This window comes from Microcebus murinus, chromosome 10, assembly GCF_040939455.1.
Source record: "Microcebus murinus isolate Inina chromosome 10, M.murinus_Inina_mat1.0, whole genome shotgun sequence".
Lineage (NCBI taxonomy): Eukaryota > Metazoa > Chordata > Mammalia > Primates > Cheirogaleidae > Microcebus > Microcebus murinus.
Genome location: NC_134113.1, coordinates 23,290,523 through 23,308,900, shown reverse-complemented (window position 1 = coordinate 23,308,900; position 18,378 = coordinate 23,290,523). Strand labels below are relative to the sequence as shown.

General features: G+C 38.5%; 1 long non-coding RNA gene and 1 other non-coding gene across 2 annotated transcripts in view; both read left to right on the top strand.

The window, feature by feature from the left end:
• LOC105877102 (uncharacterized) overlaps window positions 1-18,378 on the top strand; it is a 60,352-nt gene that overhangs the window by 27,085 nt on the left and 14,889 nt on the right. The gene's annotated exons all lie outside the window — the stretch shown is intronic.
• LOC142873576 (U7 small nuclear RNA) lies at window positions 7,168-7,227 on the top strand. The gene has a single exon (XR_012921579.1). It is a non-coding gene; the product is annotated as a U7 small nuclear RNA (small nuclear RNA).

The following is an 18,378-nucleotide window of genomic DNA, read 5'->3' as shown; positions in this document are numbered from 1 at the left end:
GATGACGAAGAGCATTTGCTGGGCTCCTCCTGTGTGCCGGGCCATGGGCTTGCTGCCTTTGCAGGCCCATCTCATTTAATGCTCACAGCAGCCCTGGATAGTGGCTACTGTTTTTTTTCTAGTTTATGTACAGGGAACCTGAGGTTCAGACTTGACATTTGCCTAGCTGAGCTCACACAGGCAGCCATGGGTAGGTTTGTCTGCTATACCGTAGTAGGTGTGATATTCGTGCTATGCAGCAGTTCCTAAGAAAGTCTAGCAAAAGTTATGTCATTTAATTGAACTTAATGGGACACATACAGACCAGGTAACATGTTAGCTGTCACGACCCAGTGCTGTTTGTGCCTATGAATAGTTCATACTCTGCCTTACTTTACATCCTTAGCCTCATAGAATTTCAAAGGTAGGTAAGTAAATAGGTTAGTCTTGGTGCATTGAAAAGGACAGTGCATCCCTTATATGGTGCAAATGTATAAGGGATTATTTGAGAGACATCTTGGTTATGATTTGAGAAACACAAATAGACACTTTCCTTCCTCTCGTGTCAAATATAAAATGCTGGCTTATCTGGCATTTCTACATTACTTATTTCTTTAGGTAAAGATATTAGAGGCCTCTTTTAAAAACTGACAGGTATCTCTGGAAGGAGGACCACATGGAGCAATTATCAGCCATCAGTATCCTGGCTTAGTGAGTGGACCAGTCATGTAGGCCCTGGATGGAACAGGAAGAAAGACAGATAATTTTTTATTGCAAAGAGAGGAATGGAAAACATGGGCACCAGAATGGGGCTCCTGGGTAGCCTGCAAGAGTAGGTGGCTGCCACACAAAAAGAGGTGGAGATGCCACCAAGAATGGACAGGTAGCAAAGATAAGCTTTAAATACTTTATGTCCCTTAACTGAGCACTGACCCTGACCTTCACAGGCATGGCAGAAGCCATCCCTGGGCTTCCCTGCTTATTGGCTGTAGGTTGCTGAGCATCCCCTGACTTTGTTTTGTTGGAAGATTCCTTTCCTTAGGGTCATTTTTCATGAAAGCTCTGCTGTTCTGCATTTGCATCAGGGTAAAATCTTCTTCTTTAGTTTGGAACAGCCTGCTGTGTTTGTCCTTTGGAGACAAGCTCATTAACTGTCACAGTAAAGGGATTCTGGAGTGCCTCTCCTGTAGGTCAGAAGGTCCTCCTGGGCCCAAGAACTGTTTATGGAGGGGAGGAAAGGTGAGAACAGTGAGTACACAATAATATTCTCTCAGTGGTACCTTGTTCCTTCTCCTCCCACACCAGAAATTCACCCTCGAACACACATTGGGATTAACACAGTAATTGAACAGACTGTGCAATCATTAGGTTAAATCAAACCAGGTAACTTTGATTTCCAATCTCTTAAAACCTGCAACCTCCTTGAAGTGGAGGGAGAAGAGAACATGAAAGAAAACGATTGGAACCTACCAGCTGCAAGTCTGTTTACCTGGGGCATGATAACATGTGTGATAATCAGCCTTGTTTCTATTCCCAGTTATTCTTGAGACATAGAGCCAGATTATGGGGCAGGAGTGCAGGGAATAAAACTGAACACGTTATGTCCTAAGTAACCTTACAGCCAAGTATTTGAGAATCTGACCTGGTTAAGACTTGGAGCTGAACAAAACCACTGTAAAGTATTGTCTAAAAATCCTTTGCAACAGAGTTGAGCACTGTGCAAATCTTGCACTTCCTTTCTTCTAGAAAGGTGGAGGCAGAAAGATCATAAAACTGTACTGCCCTTTTCAAATTTCCAAGATCAAATGTGCATCAATCCAAACGTGCATTTTAAATGCAGCTGTAAAAGTTTTCTATGAAAGTAGGCTGTGTAGGTGCTAAAGGGGATGGAGATTGCCTTTTGAGCTAGGTGATGATCAGAGGTCGAAGCACACAATTATTCCATAAATCTAAGTAGATTAAAAATGGTTGGTAGAAAATTATTGTCAAAGGATGAGTGTCTTCATTATGAAAAAGACTTTTTAACATGTATGTAGTTACCGTACATGTCATTTTATTTCACTGAGTATGTAATTCATGATAATGGGAGGTTCTTTGTCTTATGCATTGCTTCATTTGCATAAATAATCTCACTGCTTTGTGAGAGTGAAATATGATACAATACAGTTTCTTTGGAAATCCCCAAAGAGGAAATTTTGGGAAAGTTGATACATCTTTAGAGCAGAATTAGAAGGTAATAGGCACGGGGCAGTGCACAGATCATCCTTACCAAGAAAAGGTCAGAAAGAAATGAAAACCTCTGGTATCACTGACTCTTTTCCATTTTGAAGTCATAGGATCATTCTGTAATTGTCAGAATATAAAGCATTTAAAAAAATATCCTAATATTTTGTTATAGCTCCCTTATATGATATAAATGAAATTTCTTTTTGTTTATATTTACAATTACTAAAAGTTCTTTAGAAGCTTACATATAAGGCTTTCCAAAGTAAAAATAGTTAGGTTATAGATTAGGTTTATTATTATTTTTTTGTATGTATACAAATTAGGAATTAGGTTTCTAAATGGAGATTTCAGCCCAAATACAGTTCAATAACTGACTTGGATGACAACCTAGGTTCCTTTTTTGTCTCATGGACGTGCACACACATACACACACACACACACACACACACACACACACGCAAGCTCTACAAGGGGGCTGTTTAATAGAATCTTCTTTGATAATGGAAATGCTTTCTATCTACAATGTCCAATACCATAGGCAATAGCTACATATATAGCCATGGAGTACTTGAAATATGTCTATTTTAACTAAGGAACTGAATTTTAAATTTTATTTAACTTAAATTAATTTAAATTTAAATAGCCACATGTGGCTGGTAACCACCACATTAGACATGCAGCTCTAGAATCAGAGGTATGCATTACCTAGTTTGATTCATACTAGGTATGAATCCTAGTTTCATTACCTTCTAGCTCTGTGACCTTAGGCAAGTTTCTTTACTGCTTTGTACTTCAGTTTAGCAGGCTTTCATTAAACCCCAAATTCCTAACCTAACTTTTAAAGAACTCTGTGCTCCAAACCTAACTTGATTTCTCAGTCTTATCACTTATTACTTTCTTCCATGTTTCCTAATTCCACACAAATTAGACTGCTTTTAAAAAATGGCACCTATTTTCCACTGATATTAAGGGCTCTCAACTGCAAGTTAAAGAAAATACAACTCAAATTTATTTAAGAGAAAGAGAATTTATTGCCCCTGGTATTAGGCATGCCTGCATCCAGGAAGTAATTTTATTCCACCTCTTTTTCCTGATTTCCTTTGTGTGACCATGATTCCTAGGTAGACTCTTCCATGAAAGGTAATATATAGCCACCAGGAATTGCAAGTATATCCTACCAGCTTAGCAACACTGGTGAAAAAAAGAACACCTGTCAGATATCTTCCTAATAACCTCTGTAAGAGTCTTGGATGTGATCTCATTGATCCCAAGTTCCGTATCCACCCTTGAATCAAGCAAAGTGGTTGGAGGTAGAATATACTCATTAATCAAGCCTTATTCCCATACCTGTCCTTGGTATCAGTCCTATCAAATCACATGGACTAGGAAGAGTGAAGATTATTTCCATAAAGGAAAATCAAAATCAAATGCAGACAAAAACAAATAGCAGATAATGCCTTTCATTGTTTCCTCCAATCCTTGCTCACTTGAAGTTTACCCATTATATAAAGCTGTGGTAGAAATGGTTGGCTGTCCATATGATTTGGGCTCCTCTCTTATTGGAAAGGATTCTTGCAGTTGCCTCACCAGAGGCTAAATTTAGCAAGGCCTCTTCCTTTATCCCCCCACTTCTAGGAGGAGCTGTGTGACTCATTTTTCACAGGGGAATGTGAGAACTTTGTTCCATAAACCCCTCACATACACACTTCTCTCTTCCCCCTTCTGTTGGCTAGATGATGATTTCCAGAGCAATCTTGGAAGCCATATACTGATAGTGGTAAAGTCTCCATCAACATGAATTCTTGAATGTTAATGATTGTGTGAAGCAAAGTCCACTCCAACCTCTTTCTCCCTTTTCCCCCCATCTGACTGGTTTTCATATGAGTGACATTAATGCTTCTATTGTATTATTCTATCAAGACATCATGTTTATTTGCTAGAGTAGCTAGTTTTACCTTAATACAAAGGCTCATTTCTAATTTAACACCTTCATTAATTTTTTTCTGTCCATGAGCTTCATTATACCCTCTTCTCAACTTTCATCTCTACTCCAAAAAGCAGTCTCTTCTTCCTTTGATTGTCTTGGTTCATGGTACATTTTTGCACTTACTGCATTGGCTTGTGTTATATTTTGTGTGCCCTTAACTCCTCCATTATGTTTGATTTCTATTGATAGGAAGTTAGAAACTAAAGAAGGCAAGAAAGAAAAAGGTGTTTTAGGGTGGGAATGAATACCACTTTGTACTGGGATTTTCTTTTTTCACCTTAGTTTTATTGCTACTACTGCTCACCTGTTCCTACCCATACTTTGCCTATCCAACAAAGTCAAGCCAACAAATGGCTGTTCCTTGCATAAAAGGTCTGGAAGACATTGACTAACTTCTACATTTTGTCTACTTTGACTGAGACCCTGAGATGTCAAGATTTAGCTTTGTTAGCAACTAAGCTAGAAACTAGAATACAATTCACTTGACCCTTCTCTTCTGATACTTTCATAAACCATACAATGATTATAGTATGATAGATTTGGATCAAAAAACATAGCTGGGTGTGTATTTGGGGGAAGATTAGGCAGGTGGAAACTGGCTGAATGCTAAATAATGGAGGAAGTAACAAGGAAAAATACCTCATAGCCAAAATAATAATAAAACAGTTAAAGTAATTCGAATGATAAAAAACCAGAGCTTGTCCTTTTATTTTCTTTTTTTCTGAATGAAAACATCTTAGTTTATTAATCTCTTCACCTATGAAGTCTGACCTTATGTTTTAGTCAGATATAAATATAACAGTAACTTTCATATTTATAAGAAAAAAATGATAAAATCCTCATCCTTCCCACCCCAGCTTGATTAACAAGGACAGAGGTTTTACAAGTATTAGCTGAAATAATATCCATCATTTTTATGTAACAGAGTTAGACTTGGAGTAAGGGAAAAAACTTGAAGATCTCTCAGTTAAAAATGGCCAACTTAGTAGTAAACACATGGGGGAACCTGCAGCTTTCATAGCTTGAGGTTGTGGTTTTGATTGGGTGAGTGACGGACCAGCCAGATATTTAACTGGGGAAATTTCTATGACATGGCATACAAGGACTAAAATAAGCTCTCCACATATCCTGGCTAACTGGAAAACTATGCACATGCACAATGAAGACCCAAGAGAGACCAGTGGAAAAGAAAGCCAGTGAAGGATTGAAAACTGGTTAAACTTTTAATGCATTCCCCAATATACATACAGATTAATTAATAGAGTATGTAAGTTATATAGGATGAGGTGTTTTTGTGGTTTGGGGCAGAACACAGTCTCTGCTCAAATTATTGGCTCACCACTAAGGTATGTAGACACCAGGGTGGATCATCAGAAGTCAAGCTAAAAAAATAAAAATAAATAATTAAAAACTGAGTAGAGATAGATATTCACTGCTTCACACTATAGGGGAGACAGAGTCCATAGTTTAAGTACAGGCAAGTTACTTCACAAAAGCCCTTAGAAAAATGCATCATAATTTAGAGTTGCTACAAATCCCCAGTTTAAAACAAATTGTGAGTAAAAGAAAAGAATAGTGTGATGTATATACAGGAGAAAAAACCATCAATAGAAGCTGATCCTGAATAGGTCAGGATGTTGGGCTTATAAAGATTTCAAAGCAGTTGGTTTAAATATATTTGAAGAATTAAAATATGAAGACAATGATTCAACAAATAGAGAATCTCAATAGAAAAATAGAAACTAAATTTTAAAAAAGTGGAAATTTTAGAGTTAACAAGTAAAATAACTAAAATGTAAGATTCACTAAATAGGCCTAACAGATTCGAGATGGCAGAATAAAGAAAAATTGAAAATAGGTCAATAGAAATTATCTAATCCAAACAGCAGAGAGAAAAATTCTGAGGAAAAATGAAGAGGATCTGAGATTTGTGGAACATTAAAAATAATAATAAACACATAGTGGGAATCCAAGAAGGGAAGTCATGAAAGAAAGGGTCAGAAAAAATTATTTAAAAAAAGATGACTGAAAACTTCCCAAATTTGAGAAAAACATTGATCTACAGATACGAGAAACCAAACCAACTCCAAGAAGTAAAATTGTAATGTGATCCACACTTATGTATGTCATAATTAAACTGATGAAAAACAGAAAAAGTAGGGTGAAAATGTTGAAAACAGTAAAGGAAAAATGACTTATGATAGGGGAACTATAATACAGTTAATGGTTGATTTCTCCTGAGAAACACTGGAGGTCAGAAGGCCAAGGAATTGACATATTCGAAGTGTTAAAAGAAGAAAAAAGCCATCAACAAATAATTCGATAGTCAGTGAAACTGTGCTTCCTAAATAAAGATAACATAAAAACACTTTCAGATGAGCAAAACCTGAGAAAATTCATTGCTAGAGACCTGTCTTACTACCAATACTAAAGGAAGTCCTCCAAGATGAAAATAAATGACACAAAGTAGTAACACAAATACATGGAAAGGAATGAAGAACACCAAAAATGGCAAATATGCGTAAATATAGGATGGATATATATAATTATTTTCTCTTTTATTCTCTTAAACTTATTTAAAAATAAAATATTGCTTAAACCAATAACTATAACTGTGTATCACTAGCTTTATAACATATATAGATATAATATATCTAACAGTAACAGCACAAAGTGGAAGGAGGGGAATGAAATTACACCAAAGTTAAGTTGATATATGTTACCCAAACTAAGTTGATATTAACCTGAAGCAGATTGTGGTAAGTTAAAAGCTGAATATTATAAACACTAGAACAACCATTAAGAAAAGAATTAAAAAATATGCACAAAAATCTAACAGAGGAATTGTAATGGTATGCTAAAAAATATTTACACAGAAGACAGTAAATGAAAAAACAAGAATAAAAAAAGATGAGGCATATTAAAAACAAATTCAACTATATTAATAATTATACTAAAATTAAAAATATGAAACCTAGTATTATAGCTCTTTTAGAATTTGTCTAGCAGTTTTCTGGTCCTCACCAGAAGACCCCTAAACAAACAAACAAAAAGAAATCTAGGCCGGGCGCTGTGGCTCACGCCTGTAATCCTAGCTCTTGGGAGGCCGAGGCGGGCGGATTGCTCAAGGTCAGGAGTTCAAAACCAGCCTGAGCAAGAGCGAGACCCGGTCTCTACTATAAATAGAAAGAAATTAATTGGCCAACTGATATATATATAAAAAATTAGCCGGGCATGGTGGCGCATGCCTGTAGTCCCAGCTACTCGGGAGGCTGAGGCAGAAGGATCACTCAAGCCCAGGAGTTTGAGGTTGCTGTGAGCTAGGCTGACGCCACGGCACTCACTCTAGCCTGGACAACAAAGTGAGACTCTGTCTCAAAAAAAAAAAAAAAAAAAAAGAAATCTAAAAGCAAATAAATTTACCACATTAAATGAAAAAATAAATATACACATAATAATAATTCCATTAAATACAAATAGAGTAAATATTCAAATCAAAAGACAACATGATTAGATTTGATAAAATAGCAAGACCCAACCATATGCTGTCTTCAAGAAACAAACTTTAGATTTAAAGACACAAATAGATTAAAAGTAGAAGTATGGAGGAAGATATAGCATGTAAATTATAACCATAAAAGAGTTGGAAGGGCATATTTATATCAAAAGTTACGTAAATGACTCCAATGTGCAGGCAGAAATGGGAACACCTTACTTTACACCAAATGGGACTATAGAGCATCACAGAAGGTATCTAGGAGACACCTTTGAGAGAGAACTTGACATCAATCAGGTAAAGAAAGTAATGAGTTGAAGGTCATTTTACTGAAAGAAAATAGTGCAGTGTGAGTCAGCATTAGGTGCTCAGGGAACTACAGTTTGTCATTGTTCCAGGGTTAAGTGAGAGGTGAGGAAAGGTGGAGATGACATATGTGTGGAATTGATAGGGGCCTGTTAATGAATAGCTTAACATATCATATACATAAGACAAAAATTCACTTATGTTGGCATATTAGGTTCACTATGAAACATGAAAAGGTAGAGGGAAAAAGGAGACATATAATCACATAATATAAAGGGAGAAGACTAGTGCAGTGAGAATAAGAGAGAGAGAAAGACAGTGGGCTAGTTGCCTTAGGCCCAGGGACCCATGTTTAGGTTTTGTTCATATGTTAATTTGCTGCTTTTTGGTAAAGGTGTGGATGGGTTAATCTGATTTGCCATGCTTCCTATCAGCAAAGACATACTTAAAGGCATTTTTTTTTTCATTAAAATAATCAGTGTATGTGCACAAAGAAAGTCTAGTCAATTTCATTTGTGTCCATTTCAAATCCAAGACCTCTATAACTGGAAATGGTGCTCTTCAGAACTCTTGGGATATGTAAACTTCCACAGTTTGGGTCTTTATAATACAACATTTTTTCACAGTGTATCGTCTGTTGTGGTGATTGCCGAACTTTTGTGTTTAAAATAGGTAACAGGGTCCAATATCCAGAATCAGTATTTCTGCCGTGGGGTTCATGATTCTGCATTTTAACCAGCTTCCAAGGTGATTCTAATGCAGGCATTTGTTGGATCCCATTTTGAGAAGTATATAATTCCAGAACTGTCATCCTTGGCCTTTTTTTCTGTGTATAATATGATATAATGTAATATGGTGGAAACTCCTCTCTATAATCATGACTCTGTTCTGAAATTCAATGACCTAAAATTGTCAGAAGGAAAAACATGCAAAAACTAATTTAAATGTCAGCAGATCAACAAAATCTTCAGTATACTTAAATTGGAAATGTTATCAAACAGAAATGAATGTTAGGCAACAAAATACAAATCCGTTACTTGAAGAACTGCCAAAACTATTTTCAGAGGTGAGAGTTGGATGACGCTATTCAAAACCAAATTCAATTTCCTTCGCTGGTGAGGAAATCTATATCTCACCAGCTTCCATGATACTGTAGAAAGAACAAGTGGCTTTGGAATCTGACCTAACTTTGAATGCCAAACCAATTCTTCATGAGTGCGTTCCATTGCATAAAGGTGCTGCTTGGCCTGTTTGAGTTTTGTGTTTCTCCGAGATAATAGATGGGGAAGAATACAACCACATGGGGCAGAGAGGGGATTAAGAAAGAAAGTGGACGTAAAGCACCACACACGAGAAGGTACTTGATAAACGTGGGTTCCTCTTTATGTATGTCCGTAGGTACCCAGATTTGAAACTAAAGTTGTAGCTGATGATGGAAAGGATGCATTCTAATGGCCCAGAGAATGAGTTAGCAGATGGTAAAATAGCACTGGCAGTAAAAGGGTACAATTCAGCATGCTGACATCCTTTATCTGTTTCTCAGGGGACTAGTTCTCCTTCCTCACAGTCAGGGAGGAAGACAACACTCAGGACCTCCTGGCCTGTTTGGGGGGGAGGGTGGTGAGGGGCACTGCTGTCTACCTCAGGGGTTCTTTCACCCTTCCTCTAGTCCTCATCTGGTCTAATCACAAACCTGTACTCCTCCTGCCCCCCAAAACTTTGCCCCTCAAGACCCACCTCCCCCCAGCCCCCTGCTAGCAGATTTTATTTGAAAGACTTTTTTAATTACCATGTGCAAGTGCATAGGAGAACTGACAAAAGATAATGAATCATGAGGTTGACATTTTAAATGTGGGCACCGTAGACATGCTAATACATTTTCTCTCAGTCATAAAATGTTTGGCCCGCCCCATTTCTAAAAAGATTCACATAGTGCAAGAAAATGCAATACACTAAAAATGTAATTATTTAGGTGTCCACTCTGACAACAGTATTTAGACTGCATTTCAACCTTTTTGGGGGGAAAGAGTTGGTAACAATATTTAGAGTAGAAGGTTCTATATCTTTTAATAAATTCAGACTTCAAGGCAAAACTGAGCATTTTCTTTGCTGAACAAAGCAGAGTAGCTTGGCCGTGGCTCTCGGGCAGCTCCAGGGGCACAGGAAGAGGAGGAAAGGTGACTCATAAGATGAAATAGACTCACAGAGGGTGCTGTGCATTCACCTTGATTCTCATAAACATTGTATTTTTTGGTTTTGAGATTGATATAAAATATGAATTTATTGCTGATTTTTACATATTGTAAATCTAAAATTCAGATGTCTTTTTATTGTAAAGAAAAAAGCAATTATATATAGCCGCTGTTAATAGCAACAGGCGAGGCAGTATTTGCCAGTCTATAAGTCTGAAGGTTCAGTTCTGAAGTGCAATCCAATTGTTTTCTGCAGGAAAGATTACAAAAGAAAACAATTTCATAAGCCATCTTTTCTCTTTTTCATTTGTTGCCTGATTTTGAGAAATGGAGTCAACTTTAGGCAAATACTTTTAGAAAAAGTCCTTGTTTGAATAAAGAGTATAACCAATCAGGACATACTAGACAGACAATGCTTTTAGAAAATTTTAGTTTTAAAATTCTATCTAGATTGTGTTATGTTTTTATTACATTATTATTATGTGATTATATGAGTATATATGTGGGGGGGCAGGAATTTATATATATAAATCTATCTGTGTTTTAGGTCAGCACAAATTTCTGTGTTCAGAAGTTACAATTCCTTGTAATGAGTATCTTTCAAGTGTGATTTTTGGTTGAAACAATATTGTTGAGAAAATTACTATTTTGATATAAACTGGCTTGAGGTTATAAGAACACTCTGTACATAAATACGGTATTTGAAATGCCCCAACTTCCTATGGTAAGGATAGGCAGACAAGAATATCTTTTTTTTTTTTTTTAATTTTAAGACACAAGTCTTAGAACAAAATTAAAGCTGAACATATCTGGCAGCCTATAGTTACCTGTATTTTTCTTAAAACAACTCTGCTGACTTACCAGTCAAAAGATCTTTTCACCTGAAGACAACATAGCGACAGCCGTACTGGGAAAGAGCAGGTTAGTCTAGGAGAGAAAAAGAACCCAAACAAACAAAAAAACAGTGATGGAGAGAACGTTAAGTGTGTGTATCTTATGGCAGCATCTCGAAGAATGAAAGCAGCGGTTTCACTTGGCTGTTTTGTAGTAGTATGGATTCCAGATCCTTATTTTAGGTATAATGAGAGTATCACACATATAAATTTTAAGTTTAAATAAAAGAAATGTCGCATTTCATGCCAAGAAATTATGTGTTGACTCCCCACCCTACCCCCAGAATGGAGAATATTGTATTTTCTTTCTAAAATAAGGAGCAGGTAAGGGGAGTAGGAATAGCTTTCGTAGCTCTTTCCCTAGGAAATTTGATGCTGCCAACTTTGCCATTTTTTAGTGTTCTGGTCGAGTTAAGCGTACTATAGATAAATTTGAAGATGCTGAATCATAAATAATAGACACAGTTAGAAAGCTGCTGGAAATTTTATAAAATTGCCAGTTTGAGCCTCAATAAGCCACCAGGTCAGAAGCAGGTTCCCACTGCTCTATTCTCTGAGGCAAGCGATTGTGTGCAGCCTTGCACGCATTCCAAAGGCTGAGCAACGTGTGTTTTTTTCCTCTATATTCATAACTACGACCTTAGCAACAAGCACTGGGGTAAAATGCTTTTTTTCCTGTAAACTCATAATCAAGACAAAACCCCATTGGATTCTTTCTAGGTTTAGAAAAATGTCCTTGTCGATTTTTATGATAAAATTCATATCATGGATACATAGCCTTAAAATTAAGGGTAAGAATATTTACTTTGTTCCCTTGCACCAAAATCACTTCACATCCCATTTCCACATGGAAGTTCCTTCTCTGGAGTAAGCAAATCATGCACACAATTGCAAGATAGGCTTGAAAAAAGGGAGCCATTCTATGAAATACATAGAAGGGCGATATAAATAGATCTCTCTGCTTGTTTAACGTTTCCAGAGAAAAGGGGAGACTTGGGTACCCCTTTTGAACACTTACTTATTTTGTTCCTTTCCCTTCTTCCCTTCTTTCTTTCCTCAGCTAATTGTCCCTCACATTTAATTATAATTTTAAAAAATGATGTCATCACAAGTATCAGAGAACATTTCTATAAATGAATTTTCTAGTTGCTACTTAGGGTTCTTAATGCAGGATAATATTTAATTAGTAAAGTGAAGGTGAAGGGCAGAGGCATTTTCTATACTCAGGGACTGAGTAGATGTAAGCATCTTAAATATATTTTGATCATGTTTATCAAGGATCAGAAGGCTTTTGAGAGCTAGTTTTAAAAAACCCTCTAAGATCTAAAATAACCACCAAAGACCTTTTCATTTTGAAAGAATAAACAGGATTATAAGAATAGGTAACTTTTTCCTTGAGGAGCTATAAAGGCAAGTCATTAGTAAAGTTCATTCACTCCATTGGAATTCATTTCTTATAAGGTCTGTTGGATAATTATTCTTTCTTAACACGACAACAAAAACCGAACAGATGTGGAGGTAGATAGCAAGTTTGATGGATAAGATATAATGAATCTGTTCTTTTCATTGTTTTTAATAAAAAAGAAATATCTGATGGTAAGATTTCTTCAAGGTTCTTAATAGGAATATGTTCCCTAGATTAAAGGAGGGGGGGGAATGGTGGTATAGAACTTGATGTGATACTAGGATAATGAAAAATGTATCACTTAACAAGGTTTGCATTATTCAGAGTTATGCCCATGCAAGTGTGTGCTCTAATCCCCAGCCAATACGTTGCTTGGTAACCAGTTACCTGCACACCTGCTCTGTAGCTCTAAGAGACAGTGCATGTATGGTTATTGGCCATATTTAGTACCAAAGAAAGAGATAAAAATTCAACAAATATTAATATTTCATACAAAAATATATCTTTCACCTTATTATTGCAGTCACTGTTTAGCCAAAGATTTTTTTTTTTATTTTCTAAAAAGAGTTACCGCTTCCCATCACACTATTGCCTTCCGAGTAGCAAGAGAAAAGACTTAAATTCCTTTCAGAGCATCTGTAATCAACTCTGTGTGCAGCAGACAACAGATGCTACCATTAGGAGGGATTTTGCACTTAGGTGAGAGGGAAGGCTGAAAGGAGGATTTCAGTTGATAAAAGATTCCAACTGTGGAGGCAGAATCACTCTAGAATTGGTCTGACCATAAGGGTCTGTCTACATGAAGGATTGATTAACACAGCCCCAGAAGTATCAGTCTTTGTGATTAGGCTGTGGTGTGGCTGGACTGTTCCTGATTACTTTGCTCTCAAGTTAGAGTAAAGAACAGTTCCACCATTGATTGTGTGACTGTGACCTGCGCAGGGAGCCAAAAGAGGCAAGCTTTGGGCCCAACACATGAAGCCCTTGTATTATTTTTTTCCCATTAGAAGGCTGATTGCACACTATGCGTTTGAGCCTCAGGGCTGCTAGAAAGGATGCCCCAAGGGCCTCAAAGTCATTTCCTTTAACTGCTGGTAAGATCACAGCATTAAAAAAAAAAAGTTAGAAGGTACCTTTAACGATCATTCAGTTCATTGGTTCTTAGCCCTGCTTACATGTTAGAATCACCTGGGGAGCTTTTAAAATACACTGATGCCTGAGTCCCACCTCAGAAGATTCTGATGCTAGCTCTAGGGTGGGATTTGGGCCAAACAGGGAAGAGGTAGAACAAGGTCAGGTATGTGTTGGTAATTGACGACCCTTCACTTAAAGGCAAACATCAAGAGGGAGGAAGACTCATCCTCTTTCTATTAGTTATCATCTTGTTATTCTCTTATTAGCCTTAATCTCTTGTTAGCCTTAACCATTTGGGTAGCTGGAGTGGGGCTTTCCCACAGGGGGGACATGAGCAGCCTGTCAAATTATTATGCTCCCACCCCCTACCTCCTTTGCTTCTCTGGAGATCATCCTGGAGCCACCAGTGGGCAATGAAGATTTGCTCTGAGAAAGCTCTAAAATGGATCAAACAAGTCCCTTAACCGAATTAACTCCAAGGCTACTTGGTTTCCGTGGCCATCTGTTCGCCCTTGCTCTATTTTACATTGCACATGATGAAGGCACATTACCCATGTCCTCCTGTGGGATTAAATGACAGCATTACTCTATTTCAACACCAAAATCCCAACATTATAAAGATGCATAAAGTGAATATTGATTCCCCTATTAAAACCTAAAGGCTTAATAAAATCCAGGGGAATTCAAGTCCAAAATCATATTTTCTTGCTACAGTGATTTAGAAGTCCAAGAAAATTAAAATCAATAATCCATCTTCCTCAGTTTGTTGTTTTGATAAGTTTTAGTGGGAGGTGTTCTTGATTCTGGAGAGATTTGGGGATTTTCCAGGAATTGTAGCTCAGACAGAATCTAGGGAGAATTGGGGAGTTCTTCTGTAAGAGTTCTTCTTCTCAGTAAGTTTCCCTGATAGAATTACAAGTCTCCATGAACATCTCTTACAAAGAATCTAGAGAGTGAAGAGGACATTCAAGGGCATTGGTTAGAAAATAAGCCAACTCCCAGCCCTTGAGCTGTTGTTCCCTATCTCTGGCAAAATAGTGTTCCCAGAACGTAATACTGAAGAGTTGTTACAGGCTAGAACAGGGGCCCTCAAACTTTTTAAACAGGGGGCCAGTTCACTGTCGCTCAGACCGTTGGAGAGTGTGCACTGTGGGCCCAGGATGAGTCGGCTGCCAAGCAGGACAGGCTGCGGTGGCAAAAACACCCGGAGGGCCGGATAAATGTGCTAGGTGGCCTGCAGGTGGTTCATGGGCATAGTTTGAGGACACCTGGGCCGCTAGAGTATAGATGCATGGGCAACTGGGTGGAGGCCCAAAAGAGATAGAGTTCAGCTTCCCAAGGAAGCCAGTCAGTTGATACCGGCTGTCTAAAACACACAACCTGTAACCTTAAACACAAAATAGGAGAAATATCCCAGCAAGAGTTTGGCTAATTTGGGCACTGGGAGCTTAGCATAGCTGGGGGAAAACATCCCCTATATAGTTGTCTCCTTCCTTTGACATGCTATCTGAGGCATTGGTGACCTCTGGGAAGGAATAAAAATTTGCAATGGAGACAGCTCCTATCATTGGATCTTATTAGAGCTGTATTTTCCCCCTTTCTTATCTCATGCCTTTGAAAGCTCTTTACTTCTTTTCCCCTGTGTGCTGCCTACCTATAAAGCACTGAAACACACAACCTATGACCTTAAAAGCAATGGCAATGGGAAAAATATCCTATCAAGCGATTGGCTAATTTGGGCACTGGGAACTTAGCATACCTGGGGGAAAACATCCCCTGGACACCTGTATGGCACTAACAATGTAAACCCACAGCCTCATGGGGCGCCACTGTATATGCGGAGCTCAGCTGCTTTACAGTTTAATAGGAGCAAAAGGGATTTTTTGTACCATCCCTCCTTTGGCCCCACACCTCCATGGCCTGTCCCTCCTTTTTGGTGAGGACAGACTTTTGGTAGGGTTCCACTCTGCCTCTTGCTTGTGTACTGAGCCACAGGAAGCATAGATCAGCCAAGGGGAAAACCATACCTGGCCTCTTGTCCTGGCCCAGCAGTTAAAAGCCAAGGAAGGGCATAACTGTCAAAACTGGCCACGCAGACCATCTAAGCTGCTATAGGCACCAGCCAGCCTCAAACCATGGGTACCACCTTGGACTTATGCATCCACACTTGCCATCATTTTGTCTTATTTCTCAGTATTCCTGGTTCATGCACCAGCTGTTGGGGGCAGTGATGTTATTTTCTAAAATTATAAGGTTCCTTCTCAGTGGAAATGCAGAGTAGAAAGCATACTTTCTAAAGGCAACTTGCCACCCGGAGAGAGGGAAAGGACGTCTCTTTCTCTACCAAATTCAACATCAGATAAAAGGCTACAGCTCGAAGTGGGTGGAGGTAAGAGGACAGAAAGAGGCCAGGAGTTTTATATTAACTGATGTCCTTTCATATTTAGAAAAACATCAGGTGGGGAAAGAGCCTTTCCCTTCCCAACACTTGACCCTTCTTATTCTGCAGTCTTACTCCTTGTCTGACATCCAATCTCCAGGTCTTCTCCTACCAACCTCCTAAAAACCTGCATATCTGCCCATTCTTCTGTCTCCACTGCTACTGCCCAAGTCAGGTCTCTGCTCTCTCTGTTACTAAGAATTGCATTCTCTTCATTACTGGGACTCTGGCCTTCGTGCTCTGCGTTCCTCCAGCCTCCTCCTCCCCACCCCTAATACACAAACAAGCACAACTGAAAAAAACCTGTCTTCCAGAGCACCAGAGCAATCATTTTGTCATGCATATCCAGCGATGTCACTCCCAGGCTCAGCATCCATAAGTGGCTTCCCCTTGTCTATAAGACACTTTCTCAATTCTTAACGTTTGGTGTATGGGATCTTTCATAATTTGAAAAGTGGTTAAGCTTGTGGACTCCAGAGGGGGAAAAAATGTTGCTTTAAAGCCACTGACTAACTATGGGACTTTGAGTTAGTAACTTAACTTCTTTGTGCCTCACTTTTCCAATCTGTAAAATTGGAATAATAACAGTACTTATTTCAAAGGGTTGTTGGAGGGATCAAATAAAATAATCCACATAAAATACCTGTTGCTCTGCCTGTTACATAGTAAGTGCTCCATAATTAGTCATTATTTTTATTTGGCCTCTGCTCACTTATCTAACCTCATATCCCACTGATCTTTGCATCTTTCATCCATGCTGGCCCTTCTGTTGGAATGCCCTTGCCCATCTTCACTGCCTGGCAAAGTCTTATCCATCCTTCAATTCTCAGTTGAAGTGCTTTGTCCTCGGTGTATAGACTTAAGTGTTACTTCTCTGGGGTCCCCAATTCCCAGTGTACTTGCCACTAGTAAAGCCAATATCCCCATTCTGCTAAGATTGTACTTCCTGAGACTGGATCATTCTGTCTATTTCCTAGCGCCTAACACAGCAGTAGCCCCATGGGAGCTGCTCGGAAATGATTACTGAATGAATGACCGTGCAGGTGAGAACGTTCTTTTCCAGGGGAAAATTTCAGGTTTCTAAAGCCTTGCAATTGTGGTGTTTAATGGAGAACCAGCCCTTTAGCCTATTGTCTGATGCAAGTCAGTGGAAACTTGAAAAAAAGCATCTTAGAACACATAAACATCATTGCTATTTTCACTCCAACTACTTTTTAAAGTCTAAATTCAGAACTAATAGAGAATTTTTACCTATACTAAGTTATTGTGGGAGCTAGGAGGAAGGGGAGGATAATTCACCTCTAACCTTTAAGCTACCTTCTTTGTTGAAACAACTTTTAAAAAACTAATGATACAGTTGATGAAATCTCGTTTAAATGAGTTGCAATATTGCCTTAGGTAAGTTGGTTAGTCTCAAGGCAAACAATTCTTGTATACTGATCATTCAGAGCTTTTTTTTTAAAACTTTTTAAAAGGTCAATTGGTTTATTTTCATGTATTTAGCAACAGTTTACAAAGCAATCTTTTAGAGCTGTCATTGTATTAATTTTCATGGTTTTAGTAATTGTGAATTTTATATTTCCTTGGGAAGCAATTAATACATTTAGGAAATTCTCCTGGGTTTCATAAACACTTCCAATTAAAATGTATTGATTTGGCAGTGGTTTCTTCTCAGTATCCATTTACAAAGACTAAGAAGCAATTCATGTGGCTTTCTCTAACCTGAATGTAAGCAAAAATGGGACAGCTGAAGGTATCATTTCTTTTACCCTTCGAAGTTAATTAGCTCTATAGGTATTATTAGCCTGGAAGCACCTGGAGGGTAAGGATAATATCTTATTCATTATTATGTTTTTCCCAGGGTCTAGCTGAGTTCCTGCATCTACAAAAAGCAGAGATTGGTGTCCCCAGCAGGGGATTTGCATAATTGGGGAAGCTTTGCGCTGGCCAGTGTGGAGCCTGGTGGGAGAATTGGCAGAGGGCTTGGGCAGGAGCTCAGGAAGTGTGGGCAACAGGGCAGATACAGCCTCTCAGGGACACCTGGACCTGAGCACAGTTCTTAGGAGCCCTTGCTAGGAAGCCCGGGAACAGGGAGGAGGAGCCACTCAGGAGACTTCTGGATGTGGTGCAAATCCTTGAGTACATTTGAGTTGAAGTCACCTGGAAAATATGGTGCAAAGGCGTTTGCAAAGACTTGAAAAAGATTCCACAATCTGGGGTCAGGAGTTCTGCAAAGAGCAACTGTGATGCTTCCTCACTGTGGTGTGTGATATATAAGAGTGTGTGAGGGGTTTTTATGTGAGGTTGTGTGTGTGTGGCT